Genomic DNA, 17,735 nt, shown 5'->3' on the forward strand with positions numbered 1-17,735 from the left:
ACAAGAGATGGTTGGACAACCAGGATCCTTATATTTCACATGGATTTGATTTGACAAGATAGAACTAACATGAGAGGTTAGGAAAGCTTTCTTAGGAACATGAGTGGTTCTTTTATGAGTACACAAATCTTTTAGACACTTAGCATAATAGGGAACTTGTTGAATTGCATCTAAAAGAGGAATGTTGATCTTCACTTGCTTAAAAACTTCCAAAATCTTATCTAACTGAGCAGATTGTTTGTTTGAGATAAGTCTTTGAGGAAATGGAGCTTTTGGCTTATTGACTTTTTCACTAGACGCATCAGAGTGGGGTTTTGAAGGTGGTTCTTTGGATGGTGATGACTCATTAGATTCAGAAGTTTCAGAATTTGAAGATTGTGGAAGACTAGGATTCAAGAGTAGAGGATTTGGTTCAGATGTTAGCTTATCTTCCTGATGAGTATTAACACCGGCATGATTGTTGAATTGATTTCCAGACCTTAGAGAGATGATAGGGTTCACATTTTCATGAGACTTTTTGTTTTGATGAAATTTAGGATTAACCTCGGGTTGACTAGGGAAACAATTTTTCTCTCTCTCACTGATTGTATTTGCCAATTGACTAACTTGAACTTCTAGCTTAGATATGGCTTGTGTGTTTGAATTTAGTAAATGCCTATCTTGGGTCAGAGTTTGAATGAGAGATTATTGAGATTGAGTTAGATTAGCTTGAGATTTCAATAACGCCTCAATACTCTCCTCTAAGGAATTAAATCATTTATTGGATTCTCTAAAACAAGGAGGATTCAATGGAACTGAGTTAGGATAATGACCAAGGGTTTGAGGAGGATATGAATTGGGATTTTAAGTTGGGTATGGACCAGAATTGGGCTTTGGAAAAGTAGGTTGAGAATTTTGATTAAACTGATTGTATTGGTTCCATGAGAAATTTGGGTGATTCTTCCAACCAGGATTGTATGTGGGTGCATATGGATCATTCCTAACTCTAGGTTGAAACATGGCATTGACTTGTTCATTTTCAGGGCAATTATCTATCACATGATTAGGAGAACTACAGTTTGCACATATAGAAAATTGAGAAGACACGTTGTTGGTTTCTAAGGCTTCTAGACGTTTAGTTAGTGTATCTAACTTAGCTTCGGTTGCAATAGAATTACCAACTACGTGTAAGCCCTTAGATCTTTTAGATTTAAGATTGGGTTCCCTAGTTGACTCCCACAATATTGTTTTCTCATCTAAATCCTCAAAAAATTGCCAAGCTTCTTCCTCATTTTATCCATTAATTTACCTTGACACATAGACTCTAACAAAGCAGTGGTTTGACTGTCTAAGGCTTCATAAAGAATTTTACAAAGTCTACATTTTTCTACACCATGTTGAGGACACTTAGACAAAAGCTTTTTAAATCTATCAAAATATTTCCAAAAAGATTCATTTTGATTTTGTTGAAATTGGTTGATTTCATTCCTAAGTCTGTTTGCCTTTGTTTAGTATACAACAACGAAAGTAAAACCAAAGCGAATAAACAAGAACAAGAAAATAAACGACCATTACACAAGACAAAGATTTACGTGGTTCGGAAATTCCTACTTCACAAGCCGCACTAATTTTGTATTGATCTCTCACAATTTGTTGTGTTATGATTTTACAATTACATGAGTATTTATAAGAGAAGAAACTAGGCCTAAATCAAAATTATAGTCCAAATCTAAAAAGTAGACTAATCCATAAACTAATCTGAATAGTCTATTTTCATGGGCTTAAGTAATAGACTCCACAAACCCAACAATCTCCCACTTGGAGTATGGCCAATCTTCACTTCACTCTTGTAAGTCTAGTAAAATCAATTCTTCAATCAATAACTCTAACTAGTGCAACGCCTTCTCATCAATCAATTCTGATGGCCAGTTGAAGCTACGCAAAGCTTCAACTTTTCATTCGTAACCACCTTAGTCAACATATATGCAGGATTCTTTGAACCAAGGATTTTCTTCAAGGAAAAAGTACCATTGCTTATCAACTCTCTTGTAAAGTGATATCTCAGCTGAATATGCTTCGTCCTAGCATGAAACACGGGATTTTTCGCAAGATGAATAGCACTCTGACTGTCGCTATACAAAGCACTGTCCACCAGTTTCTTGCCCAACTCCTCAAGAAAATTCTTCAACCAAATCATCTCCTTGCTAGCTTCAGAGATAGCCATATATTCTGCTTCTGTGGTTGAAAGAGCAACACTCTTTTGAAGTCGAGACATCCAACTAACTGTGGTGCCACCCAAAGTGAAAATATAACTCGTTGTACTTTTTCTTGTGTCCAAACATCCAATCAAATCTGCATCAGAGAACCCTTCCAAGATAACATCTTTCTTACTGAAACATAGTGCAAACTTGGATGTGCCTTTCAAGTAGCATAACAACCACTTGACTGATTCTCAATGCTCTCTTCCTGGATTAGACATAAATCTGTTAACAACTCCCACTGCATGAGCAATGTCTGGCCTTGTACACACCATAGCATACATTAAACTGTCAACTGCAGATGCATAAGGAACTTTAGCCATATCTTTCTTGCCTTCATCCGTTTTAGGTGATTGCTTTATTGTGAGATTAAAGTGACTCGCCAACGGTGTACTTCTGGTCTTCGCATCCTGGACACTGAATTTTTGTAACAATTTCTCAACATTCTTCTCTTGAGATAATTTTAAAGTACCTTCAGCTTTATCCCTTATGATGCTCATACCAAGTATTTATTTTGTTGCACCCATATCTTCATCTCAAACTCCTCAGATATTTGTCTCTTAAACCTGTTGATTTCCCTCATGTTTGATCCTGCTATCAATATGTCATCAACATACAACAACAATATGATATAAGATGAATCAAACTGTTTAAAGTAACAACAATGATCCATAGCACTCCTCGTGTATCCATTCTTCATCATAAAGCTGTCAAACTTCAAGTACCATTGTCTTGGTGCTTGCTTTAAACCATACAAGCTTTTTATAAGCTTGCAAACAAGGTTTTCTTTCCCAGCTACCTGAAATTCCTCTGGTTGAACCATATAGATGTCTTCCTCAAGATCACCGTGTAAGAACGCGGTCTTAACATCTAGTTGCTCTAGATGTAACTCCTCTCTAGCCACAATACTTAGCACAATTCTAACTGTAGTCATCTTAACAACGGGAGAAAATATATCGGTATAGTCAATACCCTTTTTCTGTTGATAACCCTTGACTACTAACCTTGTCTTGTATCTCTTGCTGGCATCATGTTCTTCTTTGATCCTAAACACCCACTTATTCTGTAAAGCCTTCTTTCCTACTGGTAACTCTGTTAAAGACCAAGTCTCATTCTTCTCAAGAGAACTCATCTCCTCATCCATGGTTGATTTCCACTGAACTGAATCATCCACTTGTACTACCGCTGAATAACACTGAGGCTCCCCGTCCTCGGTCAATAAATATAATATGTTGAAGGAGAATATCTTTGTGGTGGCCTCACACTTCTGTTAGATTTTATTACCTCAGTCTGTGAAGTTACTGGAACCCTGTCATCAACATTCTCCGAACTCCCACTATTTCCTGCAAGATATGTTTCTGTAATATCTTCAAGGACTGCTTCCTCTTTCTCAGGTTGTTCCTTTATAAACTCAGAATCGACTACAAGCTTATCCTTATACACTGCATTCTCATTAAAAGTAACATCTCTACTTCTAACGACCTTCTTAGTCAATTCATCCCAGAAAAGGTAACCCATATCATCTGAGCCATAACCAATGAAGATACACTTCTTTGCTTTCGGATCAAGCTTGTCCCTGTCAGAATCCTTAACACGCACATAAGAAACACAACCAAAGACTCGCAAGTGTGAAAGATTTACCTCTTTTTCCTGCCACTCTTCTTCAGGAATCTTGAACCCCAAAGGACTTGAAGGTCCTCTATTTATGAGATACGCTGTTGTGCTAACTACATCTGCCCAAAACATCTTTGGCAACCCTGCATGTAATCTCATACTCTTGGCCCTCTCATTCAAGGTTCTGTTCATGCGCTCTGCAACACCATTCTGTTGTGGTGTCTCTAGAATAGTTTTAATCATTCTAATCCCAAATTCCGCGCAATAACTTTTAAACTCATCATTACTGTATTCACCACCATTATCTGACATCAAACTCTTCACCTTCAAACCGGTCTGATTTTCAACTTCAGTCTCCCACTTATTGAAAGTAGAAAATACATCTCATTTATTCTTCAAAAAATAAACAAATACCTTTTTAGTGGAATCATCAATGAAAGTGACATAGTAGCGAGATCCGCCCAATGACGCAATTGTTGTTGGACCATATACATCTGTATGAACTAACTCTAACTTCTTAGCCTTGGGGGTCCTCCCTAATTTTGCAAAAATAACACGTTTCTGCTTTCCAAGAATACATGGCTCACAGAATCCAACTTCCACATTCTTCGACTCTAGAATCTTCCCCTTTGAAGTTAACAGCTTCATACATTTTTCACTCATATGACCAGGCCTTTGGTGCCACAAAGTTGGAGACTCAATTTCATCAACAACTGCATTTGCTTCATAGCTAGATTGTTCAATAATGTATAAAGTCCCTTTTTTTCTCTCCACGAGCAATAACTAAATTCCCATTTATAACCTTCCATTGTCCGTCTCCGAAAGTAACTCGATACCCTTCCTTATCTAACTGATCCACAGATAACAACATCTTCTTCAGTCCAGGAATGTACCTTACATCTTTCAACGTCCAGCTAGTTCCCAAAGAGGTTCTGAGATTAATATCTCCCATGCCCGCAATATCCAAAGTCTCATCATCAGCAAGACGAACTTTACCAAAATTTCCAACTCTGAAATTTAATATTAAATCCTTGCAAGGGGTAGCATGGAATGATGCACCAGAATCCATAACCCATGATTCAACCGAACATTCAATACAACAAATTAAAGCATCGTCATCCACCACTTCTTCAACTACGTTAGCTGAATTATCCTCTTTACTCTTTCCTTTTAAGAGCCACGGGAGCCGTGCACTGATTCCTGAAGTGACCCTTCTTCTGACAATTCCAACAAACAATATCCTTGCAATCTTTGGATTGTCCTCTCTTCTGTGACTTCGATCTGCTAAGCCCCTTATTCTGCCCATTTTTGAACTTTCTGCCTCTACTCTCAGCACTCAACAAGGAACCTGACGACTCTCCTGAGTTTCTCCTACGAATATCTTCTCCAAGAATCAAATCTCGAACTCCATCAAAAGTCATATTACCGCTCCTAGATGAATTACTTATAGCAGTGACAAATCCTGACCAACTGTCTGGTAATGAGGATGCCAACAACAAGGCTTGTACTTCATCATCGAATTGAATATCCACCGATGCCAATCTTGCTAGGATAGAATTAAATTCGTTCACATGATCAGCAACACAATTGCCTTCATTCAATCTAGTGGCAACTAACAAGCGAATCAAATACACCTTATTTGAAGCAGACGGCTTCTCATACATGTTTGACAAAGCCTTGATCGAACCATAAGTTGTCGTTTCCTTGACGATATTGTAAGCAACGTTCTTTGCCAAAGTCAACCTGACAACCCCCAGAGCCTGCTTGTCCAATAGCTTCCAGTCTTCCTCCTTCATTGAAGTTGGTTTCTTCTCTTCCAGCGGTTCGTGTAGTTTTTTCTGATACAAATAATCTTCAATTTGCATCTTCCAAAACCCATAACCTTTTCCATCAAATTTGTCGATTTTTACCTTCCCGTCTTCTGCCATCTCCCTTACTCGCCTGAAAACCTAAGCTCTGATACCAGTTGTTGAGTATACAACAACGAAAGCAAAACCAAAGCGAACAAACAAGAACAAGAAAATAAACGACAATCACACAAGACAAAGATTTACATGGTTCAGAAATTCCTACTCCACAAGCCGCACTAATTTTGTATTGATCTCTCACAATTTGTTATGTTATGATTTTACAATTACATGAGTATTTATAAGAGAAGAAACTAGGCCTAAATCAAAATTATAGTCCAAATCTGAAAAGTAGACTAATCCATAAACTAATCTGAATCTGAATAGTCTATTTTTATGGGTTTAAGTAATAGACTCCACAAACCCAACAATACTTGTTGGGCTTGCTAAGCAGGCCTAACTCCACATTAGTATGGTATTGTCCACTTTGGGTCGAGCCCGCACGGGTTTATTTTTGGGCACCTCCCAAAAGGCCTCATACTAATTGGAGTTATCTGGCTGTTTATATTCTAGCAATCTGCCGCTCCCACAAACGATGTGGGACAACTCCTAACAATCTCCCCCTTCACGCATCAGGCCCGACATATATCGAATCTGCCTCCTTCAGTGTGACCAGGCTCCCCCTTGACCCATACCGAAAGTCCATCTGGCTATCTGCTCCCCCTAGACCCATACTAGAAAGCCCGTCTGCCTTTTCCTTAGGCCCATTCTGGGGCAAGCCCATCTGCCTCTTCTTAGGTCCATTATGGAGCCCACGTAAGATTGTTATGGACCATTATAACCTAAACCTCTGATACCACTTGTTGGGCTTATAACTAAACAGGCCTAACTCCACATTAGTATGATATTGTTCGCTTTGGGCCGAGCCTACACGGGTTTATTTTTGGGCACCTCCCAAAAGACCTCATACTAATTGGAGTTATCTGGCTGTTTATATTCTAGCAATTTGCCCCTCCCACAAATGATGTGGACAACTCCTAACAGCCTTATGGTTTGGAAAATATTTTTTAAGAAAGATAGACACAAATCCATCCCACGTGGAAATAGAATTAACGGGTAGACTATACAACCATTATTTAGCCTCTTCTTTTAAAGCAAAGTTAATAAGTCTGAGCCTAATGGAGTCTGAGCTAAGTTGTTGGAGTTTTTGTAAAGCACATATTTCCTCAAATTCTCGAATGAAAAGATATGGATCCTCTCCCTCTACCCCATAAAATCTAGGTAACATGCTAATGTGGTGATGTTTGATTTCAAAATTATTTGCGGTTACTTGAGGTAGGACTATGCATGAGGGTTCAGCGGAACGAGCGGGATAACAACGGTCTTTGATTGAGACAGCCATGACTACAGGTGGAATTTCTACTTCTTTTTTTGACTCAATTTTTGTGGGTGAAGAGAAGTCGAGTTGTCTTACTACTTTAGGAGATGAACGGTTAGAGTGTCTTATTAATCTAGATGAATGGTCTCGAACCCAATTACTTTGCATATAAGACAAGTAATCACGTAGCAGAAAAAAGTTATTAGTAAACACATAAGAAAAATTGGAAAATCAAAAAGAAAAAAACTTAAATTTAAGGGTAATCCTAAAAAAATCTCTAGAGGAGTTGTAACAAATACAGGTCGATCCACTGTGACTATGAATTTTCAAAACCCTAACAATTTAAATCAGGTGAACTAGACAATAAGATTTTGGAGGAGTTTGAATTAACCTAATTAGCAAATAGATCAAATAATAGAGAAATCTAGGAATCCGAATCCGTTAATCAATCACAATTAATATCAACTCGCCCTAAAATCAATTCTCTTTTCTTCACAAATAAATTTTAATTAACGAGACAAGCATATACTATGAAACTTGTTATCTAACAATAACCCATCAAAACTTCATGGAGCAAGCATAGGCTATGAAAAATAAATCTGGTAACAATAATATATCAAAATCACTTTGTCAATTAAACAATTAAGCACCAAGAAAAATCATGAGAATCAAATAATAGGAACGAGAAGATATCAAAGCAATTAAATTAACTTCATCTTCATCCTAGGGAACAAATTTAGCTACACATGATAAAAAGATGAACAAAACAAATAATTAATTGGATGTCTTGGGTGTGTAAAATACAAGAGGGGAGACCCGTATATATAGGAAAAATATGAGGGTTTGGGTCTTGGAATACAATTAGGATTCTTAAAGTAAATCTTTCTTCTTCTCTGACGACAGGTATTCTATTTATCTTCCAATTCCCTTTACTTCTATAATAGTCCACCTACTTCCTTATTTGCACATTTTCCAACTCAAATTTTGATTTTATTTATCTTTCCATAAAATAAAGTAACATAATTTATTTATTCATAAAATTACGAAAACGGACATAAAATAGTTATTAATAATATGCAATAATATGGACTTATCAATTACACTAGTATATGTATTATATATATTATGTAGAGTAAAGTTCTATGGAGTCCACCTTTAATTGGAGTCCTCGGAGTCCATATATGTTCTGCAAGTAAAATATAGCTTAAAATATTGCAAAACATATTATTTTTCGACAAACATCACTATTCTATCAAAAATCTTGTAGATTGCATACATTTTACAAGCAGAACATTGCAAAAATATATATTCTACAAAACATGTTTAGTTTGCAGAACATAAATGTTCATGTTGCAGAACATATTGCAGAACATACATATTGTACCGTAAATATATGAGATTTGCATGATTTTGTTGAAGTTATGCTATTTGTGTAACATGTTTTGCAAAATAACACGTTTTACAATATATTTTATTTGCAGAACGTAGATGGACTCCGAGGACTCCGATAAAAAGGTGGACTCCATAGAACTCAGCCCATATTATGTATGTATTATAATAAATTGATAGTGAACTATGGTGGAGTTTTTGGAGAAAAAGACATGTGTGTTTGTGAGTGAGTTTGACTTGAAAAAAAAAAGGACGATGTTTTGTAACATAATCAGCTATTATAAACTACTATTCCTGCTGACTCGCTATGGGCACCATCAGTAACTTGAAATCAACCAATGAGCATTTGGAAATATATTAAATGAAGAGTTCGCTTTTTTTTTGAATATTTGGTACAGGTTTTGTCACATGTACCGACTCAAATTTCATTTTTTTTTCTTTTTAGAAATTAGATACATTCGTATAGTGTCGTAATTTAAATTTTCTTTTTGAAAAGCCAATATATGGTATATTATCGTATTTTTAATTTTTTTTAAAACCTAATATATTATTAAGATAATAGGAGAAATCCCATACGATAGAATACAAATACTAACAACTAGAGCATTGATAAAAATAAAATAAACCAGCATTTCTAACTTTTTCAGAAATAAAAAGAATAGCTTTTATTACGAATTTGAAAATAGTACACGAATGTCTTCAACAAAAATGATATAGAATACCTGAACAAATTATAATTATTTAGCAAACAAGATACACGAACCATCAAATGGGCAGTCTTGTTGGTATAATTTCTGATAGGGTTGTAATTTGGGTCGGGGAAGCCCAGTTTCGAGATGGGTGTAACATGAGTCGAGTTTATTAGATTCGAGCATAGTCAAATCGTTTAACTAAATGAGCATAAACTTTTACCGACCTCGATTCATTTATTTCCATAAGTCAAGTCGAGCAGGCTCGTTTAGCTAAACAAACTGGTTTTAACGAGTCAGGTAAGCAGATCGTTTAAATTTACACTTAATCAAGACTAAAACTCTACCCAAACTCGGCATGTTTATTTTCACGAGTCAAGTTGAGTCTTCGCGTTTAAATAACCGAGTCGGCACCTCTTCCAGAACTTCACTCATTAATTAAAAGAAGGCCGAGTCGAGCTCACTTAAACAAGTTCAAGCCGGCGAGCTCGCGATCCACCCGACTCGAATTACAACTCTACTTTTTTACAAAATTTACCAAGACATATTCATACTAGATAATATATTGGTACATTGTTCAATAACATTCCTCGGCTCCATATTAGCGCTCTTCACCTCGGCCAAAGTCTTACAGTAAGAAGGTAGTCACTTTCAATAACAAAATGCTGGGTTGTTATATCTTCATTCCACGACAGAGCCTCCAAAATGCCCATTGACTCAGATATTAACCTGTAATTCTCATGTTTTTCCTCAAACAAACCTATATGTGTGGTCTCTAAGCGCCATGCCTACGTCAAAAGGCTTATCTACAGCCTGCAATATATATCGATGTATCCACGCTAATTTTATACTGTCCCATAACTTGAGCATTCCATTTTTTTATCTCCTTTCGAGAAATCTATTTTGAACTTCATGCCTTGACAATAGCCAGTATGATAAGCTTGTTCTTCCATACACGTTTATTTCTTGCAAACCACACCCTCCATAAAACAGTAGCAATACTGATAATATTTTCATGAAACTCATTGCACAACCTTTTTAATATCCAAGTGGATGCAGATTCAAGTTCCATATATTATACGATAACCACATAATCTGCCAGAATAACATATGTACTATCTGAATACGTGCAATAAGTGTTCAATATCATTTTCATATATTAGACAAAGGATGGGTGTTTTCATGCCATTACTACGCAACAAGTTACATAATGAAATGTTATTTATGAAGAATCTCCACAAAAAGATCTTCAATTTCGGAGGGATATTCAACCTTCACACTTTACCTCAATTATTTGATTGCTGAATATTGTTATTATCAATATACTGAGCATGCAAGATCTAATAACCTAATTTCATTGAGTATTTCCCATCATTTGAATGAGTCTAAGCCAGCCTGTCCTCACATAATCTGAGAAATAGAGTTGTTAAGATTTCCCATCATTTGCTGAATATGTTGTGTGATTTGTTTTGATCCTTGTCATAGAAAATATATTGTGTGATATTTGTTATCGAATATTTGTGCAATCCAATGTGATTTATGTTATTTGTCGGATGTCTAAGCTCTGTTTTAAAAATATATAAATATATTATCTTGAGTCGTTGGACGGAAGTTGTTTGCTGGGCTTCGTACCTCATTCTTTCAATTTTCAGGTTCCATCTAAGATTCGAGTTGGATAGCATTGAAGTTTAAGGACTTAGGTTTGGAGTAGATTGACTTCTGTACTTCCGCTTTTAGCTGCACGTTTGTAATAGTCACCTTTGTAATGGATTTTGTATTAGTAAATTGTATTTATTTTAGTTTTGACTGAGAAAAAAAGTCCAGAAGTGCAAGTTCTTCCAGTTGTGCGGTTATTAATGAGTTACGGGGCCGAAAACGCAATGGTGAAGGGTTGGCTCATCAACTCTATGGATCCAAAGTTAGTCAGCAACTTTATCAAATTTCCGACAACTAAGGCTATTTGGGATAATATTGCTACAACATGCTTTGATGGAACTGATACATCACAAGTATATGATCTAAAAAGAAGAGTAGCTAAACTAAAACAAGAAGGAGGATCAATCAAAGCATACTACAATAACTTGCAAGGATTATGGAGAAAAATTGATTTTCGTCGACCAAATCCCATGAAATGTGATGCTGACATTCAGAGGTACAACTCATTATTGTAGGAGGATAGAGTTTATACTTTTCTGGATGGACTTGATGATAGACTTGAAAAGATCTGATCTGATGTTCTTCAAACACAACCATTCCCAACAGTGGAACAGGCCTATGCACAAGTTCGAAGAGAGGATTTATGGCAATCTGTAATGATGACACGTGAGAATACTATTTCTGGTGGTGCTATGATTTCACGAGGAGGACAGAAACCTCAACAACTACTATCTTTCTGTGATCCGTCAAATGGAAAGTCAATTACAAAATCAAAAGGTGGAGAAGGAGGTTGCACACATTGCGGAAACATGAAACATACCAAAGAAACATGTTTTAAACTACATGGCTATCCAGATTGGTGGCAAGAACTTAAGACAAAGAAAAAAAGAGAATCAAGTGGAGGGGATAATCATGGTCGTGTAACCCTTATGAATACAAAGCCTCAACCATCTCTTGTGTCACAACAAGAATCCTCTATTCCTCGTGGTGAAAATGATTCAGGTAACCAATGTTATGTTTTTTCTTCTTCAACAAACAGGTATCATGATGGTTAGATTATCGACTCTGGCGCAACTGACCACATGACATTTGATCTTTCAGATCTTAACATACCCACTAAACCAAATAGGAGATGCATTTTTAATGCTAATGGAGTAACATATCTAATAACCGAAGCTGGAACAGCTTCTCTGTCTCCATCATTTTTATTACCTAATACCTTACTAGTCCCAACCATATCCAATAAATTATTGTCAATTGGACAAGTAACATAGGAATCGAATTGTTGTGCTCTAATGTATCCCAATTTTTGTTTATTTCAGGATATTGTCACGAAGGAGATTATTGGTCGTGGTACTAAAAGGGAAAGGTTGTATTACATGGATGATTTTAGCCATGGTCGAGCAAATAATATACATTCTGGGGGAGCTAAGGAGAGGCAAATATGGTCATGGCATAACCGTTTGGGTCATCCATCATTTAGATATTTGAAGTATTTATTTCCTGGTTTATTTACCAAAGTTGACGAGTCAGATTATAAGTGTGAAGCTTGTATTCAAGCTAAGAGTCATCGTGTACCTTATCCGGTCAGTTTAAATAAATCTGAGATTCCTTTTGTAATTGTTCATACTGATGTTTGGGGCCCTGCTCCAATAAATATTTCTTCTGGTGTTCGTTGGTTCGTAACTTTTATCGATGATTGTACACGAATGACTTGGCTTTACGTGATGAAGAATAAATATGAAGTTTTTGAGATATTTCGATTATTTCATTGTATGATCAAAACACAATTTTCTGCTAAACTTTAGATTGTAAGATCAGATAATGGTGGGGAATATGACAATACACAATTTCATAAATATTTCCAGGAACATGGTTTATATCATGAAACATCATGTTCTCAGACACCCTAACAAAATGGGGTTGCCGAGCGCAAGAACAGGCACATCTTGGAGATTACTCGAACTCTCTTGATAGCTGCTCATGTACCAAAACATTTTTGGACAGATGCGGTGGTGACTGCTGTATACTTAATGAACCATCTACCATCGTGAATCTTGAATTACAAAACTTCACTCCAAGTTCTTGGAGAACATGTTACACTACCATCTATTCGGATGCTTCCTCCAAGAAAATTTGGTTGTGTTACTTATGTTCATTTGCATAAGAATCAAAGAACAAAGTTGTATCCATGTGTCGTCCGCTGTATTTTTTTGGGGTACGCAGCTCCTAAGAAAGGATATCGATGCTATGATCCATCTACAGGGAGATTGTATATCACTTTGGATGTTACCTTCATTGAGACAGAAGACTTCTTCACTTATCAATCTTCCCGCTCCTCTCTTCAGAGGGAGATAATAGGTGAAGAGAGGAATTGAGAAAATTTGTCAGGATTTGAAGAAACTTCAAATGATGATCATATGAACGATCAAACAAATCAAATGGAGGATAAAACAACAGATGTTGAGCATAGTGAAGAGGAACAGACTGTTGAGCATGGTGAACTGGAACATACTGAAATAGAAGGTGAACATCAACCAGCAAGAGCATCAGAAAATAATGAAAGGATTAAAATGGAAAATGAACAACCCTTCCCTGACATAACAGTACCACGACCAGATCAACCTTGTGAGAATATTCATGAGGTATAACATCTTAACTCTCCTGAAAATGAAAATATTTCCGCTACATATAACCTACCTTTCAAGAACAATCGCGGAAAGCCACATCATTGTTATTCTCCTGATCATGGAATGAGCAAGTCAAAATACCCAATTGTCAACCAAATCTCTACAAAAAATTCTCTGAACCTCACAAGCCATTTGTGCATAAATTATCTGTAGATTATGTCCCTAAAACAGTGAGTAAAGCCATGGGAGATCCAAAATGGAAAGAAGCTATAGAGGAATAGATGAAAGCGCTGCAAAAGATTGATACTTAGGCGCTTGAATCATTGCCAAAAGGGAAAAAATAGTGGGGTACAAATGGGTGTTTTCTATCAAATACAAAGCAGATGGATCAATAGAAAGATATAAAGCAAGGCTCATTGCGAAGGGATATACTCAAAAATATGGGATAGATTATCAAGAAACATTTTCACCAGTATCAAAATTAAATACAATAAGAATTTAATATTCCCTTGCTGCAAATTTGGACTGGCCGTTATATCATTATGATGTAAAAAATGATTTTTTGCATGGGCACCTTAAAGAGGAGGTATATATGGACATTCCACCTGATTTTGCTCCTACAACGCGAGAGAGGCTAGTTTGCAAGCTGCGAAAAATGATATATGGACTTAAACAGTCTCCTAGAGAATGGTTCGGACACTTTAGCCTTGCCATGAGAAATCATGATTACAAACAAAGCAATTCAGATCATACCCTCTTCTTGAAGCACCGACAAGGGAGGTGACAACACTAATAATCTATGTCGATGATATGATAATTACAGAAGATCAGAAAGAGGAAATTTCTAACTTGCAAGAATGGTTAGCAAAAGAATTTGAAATGAAAAATCTTGGAGGGTTGAAACATTTTTTGGGAATTGAAGTCAGTAGATCAAAACGAGGCATATTTTTGTCTCAAAGAAAATATGTACTTGACTTGTTGGCTGAAACAGAAATGCTGGATTGTAGACCTGCTGATACACCAATTATTCAAAACAATGGCTTCGGTGGCTTTCCTGATCAGATCCCTACCAATAAAGAAAGATACCAACGCCTTGTGGGAAAACTAATCTACCTATCTCACACACGGCCAGATATTGCGTATGTTGTGAGCTTGGTGAGTCAATTCATGCATCGTCCTAGTGAAGATCATATGAATGTCGTAGTTCGTATTTTACGATACCTAAAATCTTGTCCCGGAAGAGGACTTATGTTTAAAAAAACCAACATTTAGTAATCACTGGTTATACGGATGCAGATTGGACTGGTTATACGGATGCAGATTGGATTAGTGAATGAGACAAGAAAATGAGAACTAGTTTTTTCTGTCTTCTCATCATGTGACATATGTATTATTTGTTTTACTATTTAAATGTCATACGTAGATTGAGTTTTGTCTAGTTAATTAAAATAGTACTTTTGTTTATAAAATTATTATTTAATCGTTTCAACAAATCATGTACGGGTCCATTTATCTTAATTATGTTTGTTTATAAAATTATTATTTAATCATTTCAACAAATCATGTATGGGTCCATTTATCCTAATTATGTTGTTTTTAAAATTTGTCCATTTGTTAGTTTCAGCCCAATTTCATTTTTTAGCCATTCAAGTTTAGTTTTCCAATTTGTTTATTTAGATCATTCGTAGCTTTTAATTTCTAACACCGTTATTAAATATCATCATTACTCTTATCATTAATTAAACATTAATAAATAAACCAACTGTACTATTTTGATTTTATGTTCGGTAGTTGTATTCCTTTTGCAAGTAGCCTAGGACCTGGGCCAATTGCTGTCTTGACCCGTTTTTATGTTATTCAGCTGCTAAGATTTCGTCTTTAATTTTTTCGGATACTCCCTCTCTTTTATACTCCCACTGTCCCATTATACGTTTTCTATTTTGACATTTGACACTATTTATGATAAGCGATTAACTATTAATTCACGTCTAATTTATAAGAACAAATATAGGCATGAGTGATATTGTTGAATTCGTATTTATAACTATTTTAATATAATGAATTTTTTATATTTAATACTAATACGAAATTAAAGATATTAACCATCAAAAGTGTGCATTGGCAAACGTGTCCAACACAAATAAGATATTTGACTTTCTGGCATACATAACACATGTTTAGAAGGTTTGTCCATATTGTTTAAATAATTTTTTAAAATAAATTCCTTTTTGTGAATAAAAGTTTTGATCTAATATTAAAATCCATCAATACATTTCGGTGTCACTGATCAGCGCATCTAGAAACACACACGCATGTTGTATTGTCGTAACAAAGCGCATCTAATAAGCTCCCAAAATAATCGGCTCCGCACATAAAGTCACACGGTAGCAGAGCGCATGGTGCCTCAACTTTGATCGCACATGAGCACTCATCTTCACTTCTAAAAACTGCAGGGACAAAAATGTAAATTACAAATTATAAAAACTACTTTTCGAGTACGTAAATATTTCTAAACATTTACGGTTACGAGTTCCTCGACTTGAAGCGAGCAATACTTTAGAATTTCAACGTTAAAGTTTTCAAAAAAATTTGAATGTTTTATGAATTAAGCTTCTGTTTGGTAATATTGTTTAAAACTGTTGTGCTGTTAAAAAAGTGCTGTCAGAAAAATTAGATGATTGTTTGGTATTTTTTTTAATTAATGCATATTTTGATATATAATATATAAAAATAATGTTTTTGAGAAGGTTTGATGGTGAAACTGATAGCTACTTTCTGCAAAACCTGAAAACAACTTTTTTCTAAAAGAATGTGGGGACATACTTTTGCTAACAACAGCTTTTAGACCAGAATCACTTTTCCAGACAGCAGTTTTTAAAATTTACCAAACATCTGTCTAACAACTTTTCAGCAAAAAACTGTTGTAGCCGTTTGCAAACCAATACCAAACTTGGCCTAAATTTATAAAAGATGTGATACGTATGTTAAGGACCGAAAACTGATTTTAGAGATCGGCTCTTTCCATATATGTATTATTGTATCAATATCAATAATTCCATAACGACGGAATAATTAGTTCAAAGAAAAATACTTACAATTACCGCTTTTACACGGAGGAACATTTATCTCCGAAAATCCAACACCCGCGACCATCATAAGGGCAACAATAAACATAAAAAACTTGATGCTCATCTTGTTTTTCATCAAAATAAATAAAAAAAAATCTCTTAGTATTCGCTGGATTTCAAATATTTGTGCTTGGTACAAATATTTGGACTGTAGATTTATATTTAAGATTGTTAGATTTCTGGTTCATAAAATCTCTTCAATATATATATATAATAGAGTCCGAGGAGGCGAAATTATACTTTTGCCCTTCTTTTTTTCAAACCAGAAACGGTTATAACAAGATTGGAAGATATTTAAGTTAAAAAAAAGATTGGGAGATATGTTTTCAAACGTAGATCTTTTAAAATTAAGAGCCGTTGGACTAATTTAATTTGTTAAGTTGAAAGTGAAAAGTTTAATTTTTGGTGATCGTTCGGGTAATTTTAATATTCGTCCCTTTTAAGTAATCATATTTTGATTTTTGATAATCAAATTGACTAAATTTTGGCATAAATTTATATACAGTTCTATTATTGTAATTATTTGAAAAACTTATATCATTCAAAACTTTAGCTAATTTCTTTTATTATGTAATTTTCCGTTTTTTAAAATAATAAATAAATGAATTATAATTTTTGGTCAAAAGTTGATCACTTTTACCACTTAAAAGTTAAATGTGAAAACGGAGGGAGTATTAAGAAAATAATATTTAAAATCAGATTTTATAGATAGTTCATTTGAATGATGATATAACTTTTATCATTTAAAATTATAAAAATAAAATTAATTAAATATTTAAAATTATAATTTCTCTAGCATATGTGAATTCAGAATAATCATGGAGCATGGCAGGGGCTCCTCAATTCCGATCATACATGTGCACTGCTCATCGCTGAAATAAACTGCTAGTACAAAAATATAAATTATAAAATTTTATGTATAATTACTATATTTTTTTATATTTATACTTATATAAATTAATATGCGGCTTTTCTATCACGTGTACATTTGCAAGGGAAAATTTATAAATTTTGGCCATTTTGATTAGTGTATTTCTTACGTATAGAAAGAAGAAATCAATTAAAAAATATTTTAAGCTTACAAATTTTAGGGCTTATTGTCTAAACATGGTAATGCAAGTGACTATTAGTTTTCAATTTTGTAAGGATGATGTCCAAAAATATCAC

Source organism: Apium graveolens, unplaced genomic scaffold (assembly GCF_009905375.1).
Source record: "Apium graveolens cultivar Ventura unplaced genomic scaffold, ASM990537v1 ctg2319, whole genome shotgun sequence".
Lineage (NCBI taxonomy): Eukaryota > Viridiplantae > Streptophyta > Magnoliopsida > Apiales > Apiaceae > Apium > Apium graveolens.